Genomic DNA, 8,936 nt, shown 5'->3' with positions numbered 1-8,936 from the left:
AACGTTAATTTTTTAATCAATTGGAATTATTAGGATGAATGGAGGATATAATTGGTTGTTATTTTTGTATTTGATTGTTAATAAATATAATAGATAATTGATAAAATAATAATTTATAAAATAAAAAACTATTTTTATAATTAAATAAAATATATGGGGTTGATTTGTAATTAAAATTAGTTCAAGGACTACGTAGCAATTCATAAAAAAAACTCTAAAAACATGTTTTCTACTTGGACCACTAAGTAGTCCGAAGGTTCCTGGACCACCGAATCCTGTGCCTAATTAGTTCACTAATGCACTTTAACAAATATCAAAGATTTAAATTCTGCCTTATGAACTAACTTGAGTTGGTCGAGTGGTCAGCTCACTCGTCCGCTTAGATACCGTTTGAGTAAACAAAAAAAAATTTCGCCTTATGTGTCAATAAATCTTTAAATAAAATTTTAATTTACAATAAATTAATTTTTGCCTTACTAAATTAGATAATATCATGAAAAAGAAAGATCAACTTATTTAAATTTATATAAAAAAAAATAGTGACAGAGTGACGCATATAATTATTGAACATTCAACTCATACAAACTCACACCGACACATACAAAAAATAATGCAAATGCAACCTATTGAGATAATAGTATATCTAAAATCTAATTTATTATGATTGACTTTAGTGTAAGTGTAAGATTGTTAGAAATAATTAGTATGACCATAATTTAATTAATTATATGTTAAATAAATTGTTATTATTATTATATCAAAAAATTAATATAATAAGGTCTTTGATTAAATTCAGATATTTATTATTGTGATAGTGATCATAATATTAAGAGATAAATCGTTTATAATTTAATTTAAATTATTCTTGATCATATGATTATTAAAAAGGGCATTAATAATGTAGAAAAATCAATATATATATATATATTAGATGAAGATTAATAGATTTTATTTATTAAATTATATATATAGATGATACATATAGAGATATGATCATTGAACTGACTCATTTTGAAAATTTCTAATGGTTATAATTACTGCATATTTGTCAATAGGATATTCTCAAGATGAATATGATACTAAAGTTTCTTTGACCTGCGACTATCATAATAATTAACAATGTATTTATTATATTTTGATTCCAGGCACCTAATACCCTAGGGTGCTAGTTAAATAGATATTGAGTAAGATTTAAATATTTATAGAATTAATAATTAGTCAATAAGAGATCCGTCAACTCTCGGTAAAGAGTTTGAGCTCTATAATTATAATGGCTGAAATGAATAAAACATTGGTTAAGGAAATTAAATGAACAAAAAAAATGAGTTTTTAGGTCATTCACATTCATTATAATAATAGTAATAAGTTAAAGTTTGACAATCAAACCATACTCTAAGGTTTAACCTAGAGTTAGAAAAATGAACGAGTTATACTTTATTTTTCTCGGATTCTTAGTAAAAATATATTACTTCATAATTTCGAGTCGTTAAGGAGTGTTGCTAGATGTCAATCTTGATTAGTAAATTTAGTATGACTAATTTACTATCAGCTTATATTGTTGAACCTATGAGGTTACACACTAACGAGTTTTCTAATCTTTGCTATAGAATTATTTAATTATTATTTTAATTTGATCAAATAAATAATTATATTAATTTAAATAGAATATTATTATATTTTTTGCTAGCACCAAGAATATAATAATAATATGATAATTGAGAATATTAAATAAGAATTAAGAATAATTATTTATTCTATATTTAAATTCTAAATTTGGATGAGATCCTAATCGATTATGTTTTAAATTGAATTGTGATGTTCCAAATTCATGATAATAAAATCAAATAAAAATTTGATTAAAATCATAACAAAAAATAATTATTAATAAACATAATATAACTGCATCACATTCTTAAATATTAAAAACGACATCAATTAATCATATTTATTCACAAATTTTTGAAAAGCAAAAATGAAAATTAAAACATGAAAAGCCAAAATTCTGATACCACACAAGGATAATTATGTGTTTACAACACGCACCGAGAAAAAAAAAGTAATTCTTTTGTGATATCAGAGCTAACTTTTTATGTTTTGATTTTTATTCTTGTTTTCTAAAAATTTGTGAATTAATGTGATTAAATTCAGGTATTTAATATTTAAGTAACAATCAAAAAATTTATTTTTAAGATAATAATAAGTATATATATTTGATATATTAAAAATTTAATTTTATATTTGATGTATAACATTTGATGCATGAGTATTCATATCAGCAGTTAATTAGAGTTGTTAATTAACTTACTGTATTAGAAACTCATAGTCTTCTTGTATATATATACTCAGTGACAGAGTTTGAAATAAAATTTGGGGCCAGATAAAAAATAATTGTCAATATATTTTTGATATGGACCCCATTTAAGATAAGTTCGTCTAATCCGATTTCCCTGATTTGAGTGATATTGCCAAATTTGAAGCTTTTTTCCAGGGTCTCATTTCAAAAAATTAAGGTCAAACTAATCAGATGCAACTCTTTAAATTTTGAAGGTTGTATCTCACTTTTTTCGCGATTCATTAAAATAAAAGAACTATTTACAGGTGTTGATATTGTAAAAGTTATATGTTCTCCTTCTTAAATATTAACCTTCCTCTTAAAAAAAATGCATCAATTCTTTGATTTTTCATGATTATTTTATATAAAAATTTGAATATATATCCTGTAAAATATATACAAAAGAAGTTAGAAGGACAAATATTAAAATTTATAATATTTATTGAATTTTTTTTATCAATTTATACAAATACGATAGTATCAATACTTATTGAATATTCTAATATTTTTTATCATATAAAAAATTAAATTAAATAAACAGTCAAATATAAAATAATATTAAATTATATAAGTAAAAAATACCTAATTTTTTATATTTGAACTCAAAGGTAGAGAAAGTGTTGCTTATTGAATAGAGAGTTGCGAAATGCGAATATACTCAATTCAGTCTAAATAATCCAACATGTTTTGAATGTTTAAAGCTAAAAATTATTGTGCAATAAAAGCAAGATATGAAGATTGAACTATGGTATTTTAAATTATAGTAAAATATTTGAGCCAACATAACTATTTTTTATTTTTTGAAAAAATATTACTAATTTTTTAATAAAAGTATAGTCCACAATTTACTATAGTCAAACAACCAGGCACACCACACCTGCCAAGTATACTGACACCGAAAAAATAAGTGGTGAAAGTCCTCAACATCCTTTTTACATAAACACACACACTATCATGATGATCAAAAATGCCTAACCTATATAATCTCTCTTTAGTATTGACTCTATCAATTAATACAAACCAGGAAAATAACTCAATTCATGAAGGTACTAAACCTCTCTAAATGGAACTAATGAAACTATAACTCGTAATGTCTTTTGGAAGTGTTTTTGCCTGCAAAACCTGCAAAAAGAAGTTAGTAGAATAAGAGTCCGTTTGGGAAGTAGCAGAAGCTACTTTTTTTAACTTTTGGATTATAAAAAGTCACGATCTATGTGTTTGGCACTATTTTTAAAAAAATTTTTAACTTTTCGAAAAATTAATTTGCAGCTTTTTGAAGAAGTAGAAATATATGACTTCTTGCTTCTCGAGAAGTCATTCTTCCACTTACTTAAAAAAATTAATCTTAAAACAAAAAAAATCTACTTTCCTTCTTGACTCTATGAAAAATACTGACCCTTCATCACCATTTTCACACAAGGTCTGCTAGAAGCACTAGCCTTCCACCATCATTCTCACGCAATGTTCCAAGTCTCACCATTTTTACGTAATGAAACATCTGATGGAAGTATTGATCCTCCACCACATTTTCAGACAATATTACATCTGAACAACTTACTGCATATATTCCTTCTAAGTATTTTTTTTTATCATTTTATCACTATTTTTTATTATTAAATTTGTATTCAAGTGTGGTATGAAATTTCAGTTTTAATTTTATTTTTTTCATATGTAATTTTATAGCTTATTATTATCTTCATAGTTAATTATAACAAGTTCTTGACCTCAATAAAGGAGAAGAGAGTTCTAATAGGAGTAAAAATAAAAAATAAAAAACAGCAATAAAATATACATTAACACACATTTTATATTTATTTTTAATTTTCACCTACCATATCATACACAATATTAGTGACTAGGTTATGTAAAATCAACATTCAATATTGGAAAAATATTTATTATCATGATTATTTTAATATTCATTCTCTTTTATAAAAAAAATTTATCTTTTGCGTTATTTATCCAAACGCTACAACTTTAAAATAAGTACTTTTATAACTAAAAAATCAAACACAAAATAACTTATTTATAAGCTGCTTTTAATAAAAGCCCTTATGTTTTAAGCTCTTTTTCCAAAAGAACTTATTTAAGTTATTTACCCAAACTGGACCTAAATGCCTAATTTATAAAATTTTCACACCAATTGGTCCTCTCTCTTAGTTGTTAACTTGACTAATTGTAGAATTTCCTGAAGTTGATTAACTAGTTCCAACTTCCATTGGAATAACTCCCTTCTCCATTAAAAATTTCAAATTCATTTTAACCCATCCCAAAATTTACAATCTCCTACAATAGATTCATTCTGATTTGAAATCGAAAAAAACTTTGAAAAAATATCCTTCAACACACCAGATAATAATTAATTGTCCGGCCTCCCAATATTGGACTCATTTACCATTATCCACCTTCAAAAATAACCCCCAAATCATTTTCTCTTTCCCCTCTTATTTTTTAATTTATAAATGACAAATATCCTTTCAAAATCCTCCTCTAACAAGTATAAATTGATGACACAGCAAGACATTAGATTTAAATTATTGTCATTATTACATCTTATATAACTACAAGAAAAAAGGTCTATGGCCAAGCTTTTTTCTTCCCACGCTTGGAAAGCATGGCCAAAAGTGGTCAATAGCCACGCTTTTATAAGAGTGGCGATATATTAAAAATTTGGCCACTTTTTTTTTGCTATGCTTAAAAAGCGTGGCAAAAGGAGTCTACGGCCACACTTTTATGAGGGTGATAATTGATTCGAGATTTGGCCATACTTGTTTTTGCCACGCTGAGAGAAACAGGCACGCTTTTAAAACGTGGCGATAGAATTTTGTAATAGTGACATTTTAAAAGCATGGCCATTTCCTACAACTCTTTTGGCACGCTTCCAAAGCGTAGCCAAAAGATTTTTAAAATTTTTAAAAAAGTTATAATGAGAGAAAAAGTTATAAAAAAGTTACACACCCTCTTCGAGACTCTATCTTTCTCCTTCGAACCCTAAAACTCTTCCAACCCTTTGTATTCACCCTAAAGAAAAAGGCCCTTCCAAGGAACATCGCCGGAGAACATCGCTGGCACTCCCTGTTCCGGCACACTAACCTTACCCCTTTTTAATTCACAAACCCTAACCTAACACCCACCACACTCCCCCTCCCTTTCCCCTCACAACAGCGCCGCAGCCTCACTCCCCCTGTTCCCCTCTCCTGCGCACACAACACAATACACACACGCACCACCTCACCCACGTGGAAGAGGAGAGCTCGAGGAAGGAGACGCTGCCTTGCTGCCAGCTCCGTCGAAGACCATCCCGCCGCCGCTGTCGAGTCAAACCCGAGAGAGAGTGTGTGTGTGCGACGATGAGAAAGGAGAAGCCGTCACCAAACGCGTCGCCGCCGCTAGAGGAGCTTCACTCATCGCCGTCGCCGAGGAGGGGAAAGAGGAGCTGCTTCCGTCGCGCCAGTCACCGTCGTGCTTCCTGGTTGCCGATGACGGAGCCATGAGAACCGTTGCCGTCGCGGAGGAGGGGGACGCGTGAGAGGGAGCCGTCAGTGTGGTCGCCGTCGCAGCTGTTGAGTAAATCTTCGTGCTTTTTCAGTAAATCTTTGATCATCATTTCATCATTTATTTCGAATATTACAATGAATCTGTGCTTTTAATTGTTATTATTCTTTTCCAATTGATTTTAGGAAATCGAAGTTTTACAGATTTGACAAGGAACGGAACTGGTGGAAGGAGAGAACCACAGGTACCGTCAAGTTCCCGAAGAACAAGGTTACTAGAAGGTTTGGCTTCTCATCTGAACAAAATTCATTTGTGCTTCTTTGTTTATGTTGTTTATTCTCTGATTTATTTGTGCTTCCCTAGTTCTCTGATTCTTCAGTTCGTAAGTAGTTAGAGAAGTTTAAATGATAATTGTTTGAGCCTCATATAATAATGTTGCCTGGTTCTTTTGCTGTCATTATAGTAGTTAAATCTAAGAAGGTTAATTGGTTCATTTGTGCAACTAAGTTTTGTTCCTTTTTTTTGTGTTTATGCAGCACAAAATCATTGCTGAGTGTGGTTCTTTAGCTGTAAGCACTCCATATCATTGAAAAAGGTAATTCATGGAGCTTCAAAAGCTTGAGGAGTATTGCATGAATCAGAAATCCATTGATTCGATGGTACCTATATATATAACTCTCTTATTAATGCTTTTACTTTGTTTAATTTTCTTCAGCACCGCTTGGTTCATCTGCATGTGACCTAATGAGTTCTTTTACTTGCATGAACTAATTGAAATCTCAAAATTGAGTTGCTTGATTTGTAGTACTAAGTTTGATGAGAAGAAAAATGAGTTGATACTTATTTAATTTTTATCATTTTATTTATTTAACACCATGTTTAATTTTTATTTAATTATTATTATTATTCATAGTACAAGGTTTTCCATTGGAGTAGCTTGTAATCCTTCTTGGCCTGCTGACCGTCTCATGATCCAAGTCCTAGATGATTCTACGAAACCCGTGGTTAAGGTGCATATGTTTTAACTGTGCAGTGAGCGATTAAGAAGTGGAATTAATTAATTTGTTTTGTTTGTGTTGATTTGTAGCAAATGGTGGAAATGGAATGTCAGAGATGGGCGAGCAAAGGGATAAACATAACGTACCAAATAAGAGAGAATAGAACGGGGTACAAAGTGGGTGCATTAAACACAATTTGATCATCTGGACACAGGCATCCTGCACAGGCACACACTTGCTCTCACACTCATGCACTCATGGGAAGAATTTCTATCAGTTTGTGCTCAATAACACTGCTATTTTCAATTATAATTGTAGTTATACTCAACATGCTTTATTGTTGTTGTTTACTTCTTGTTAGCGAGATAAATTTTACCATGAAAGCACTATCAGAAACTTACTGATCAATTTTGCTCCTTTGTCCATGATATGCATTTCATGACAATTTTCATTTATAAGGTTATATAACCTATGGCCATATCATAGTTGCTTGTTATTTTCCTATGCAATTTGACCATAACCTAATTAGTCCTGGTAGCAAATTGAGTTCAAAGTTGGACTTCATGCTGAGTTCTGTGTTGAAGTGGAATCTGATTAGCATCACTTCAAAGGAAAAGAACAGAATACAAGGCACTCTTTTTTATGGATTTAAGCATCCATCACTCTAACATATGTTGTCAGTTTGTCACATTAAAATATTGGTCTTTTATTTTATGCTGTTTGCTATTCCCTTTAAGGTATTTACAGACATATTTTAGTTTGTAAATCCACTTCACATTGCATATGCATCATTTTGGCCGTTTCAATAATTAGCTTGACTTATTTACAAGCAACTTTTAGTATTATTATTATTGAATGGTAACCTTTCGATGGCTTGAAGTGTCGCTTACAACTGTTCTAGTGTGCCTAGGTTAGGTCTTGTGTTTATATATTAATCTATCGATTCTCATGGTATTGTTTCCAGGCTGAGGAGAGGCACACTGAGATTCTTGGCCGCCTTCTCTACACCGCAAAACTGGTTGCAAAGCAAGAAGGCCTTGACGATGGCTTCAGAATTGTAATCAACGATGGACCAAAAGGCTGTAAGTGTTCCCATCAATCTCAATATGAGAACTCTTATCAAATCATCTTGTATGAGTTATGGTTATTATTATCAAGTTTGGGAACTTTATGATCGTCTTCTTTGAAGTTTGGTCAAATTCAATGGCCTCCCATTTCTAAAAGCATACATTGACCTCCTTTAATATTTGGGTAACAAAACACTTGTTTCCACTCTTGTATTTTGTAAAATATTATACCAAAGACCTTCGAAAATATAACACTAAGCTGCTTACATTAAACTCTTTGGGTGAAGCACTTCCTGAACCCTGCTTACGCAGGATGCTTGTATGTCGGACTGTCTTTATTGATGGTTTGTTTTTGGCAGGCCAATCAGTGTACCACATTCATGTGCACCTTCTCGGAGGGCGACAAATGAACTGGCCCCCTGGCTAAAACCTCCTGTGATTGAAGGGCTATCTATCAATAACGAATTCAAATTACCAAGAGACTATGGTGATGAGTTGGATTGTCTATTCTAATCTATGTTTAAATTGGTGTGTTTAATATTTGATGAAGTGAAATTCTCTAGTTGTTACTATTATCTATGCCATTATATTGGTCAATCCAACATTAATATCATGATTGTAGGTTGTTTGTGGATTACCAGATTCTGCAAACTTGTCTTGTATTACCCCCTGTTTAGGTAAAATAAGAAAAATGCTAGACGGCAATCAAAATTTGTTGTTTTTGGTCATCAATATCTAAAAGTGTGGGATAAAATATCTTGTTGGATTACTAAACTAAAAGAATTGGGTTGATAGCTAAAAGTAATAAATTCTGATAGTCCTCTAGTATTTCTCAATAAAATTTTAGATTGATCTAGTGACTAGGGGTTTTGAAAGTATGCATGAGGCCTTAGATTTACTTCGCTATTCTCATGTTGTTGCACACTTGCAATCAATCAAGATAGATTGAATTAGCTCATCAAGTTAACGGGATGGAATTAAAATGCTTGAATTGTTAATAATAATAAACGATTCATGGAATATTAGAAAAGGAGTTTAACTCAT

General features: G+C 30.7%; 1 long non-coding RNA gene across 9 annotated transcripts; it reads left to right on the top strand.

Moving 5' to 3' along the window:
- The first annotated feature begins 5,304 nt into the window (after positions 1-5,304).
- On the top strand, positions 5,305-8,529 carry LOC107462340 (uncharacterized). 9 transcript variants are annotated; one of them, XR_008002059.1, is made up of 6 exons: positions 5,305-5,894; positions 6,031-6,108; positions 6,364-6,486; positions 6,741-6,837; positions 6,915-7,907; positions 8,252-8,529. It is a non-coding gene; the product is annotated as an uncharacterized LOC107462340 (long non-coding RNA). The 9 variants fall into 9 exon arrangements; XR_008002056.1 differs by having other exon boundaries at positions 6,013-6,108; XR_008002058.1 differs by having other exon boundaries at positions 5,305-5,899.
- The last annotated feature ends 407 nt before the right edge of the window (positions 8,530-8,936 follow it).

This window comes from Arachis duranensis, chromosome 8 (genome assembly GCF_000817695.3).
Source record: "Arachis duranensis cultivar V14167 chromosome 8, aradu.V14167.gnm2.J7QH, whole genome shotgun sequence".
NCBI classification, from domain to species: Eukaryota; Viridiplantae; Streptophyta; class Magnoliopsida; order Fabales; family Fabaceae; genus Arachis; species Arachis duranensis.
The sequence above is the reverse complement of the archived record's forward strand: the minus strand, read 5'-3'. Positions and strand labels throughout refer to the sequence as shown.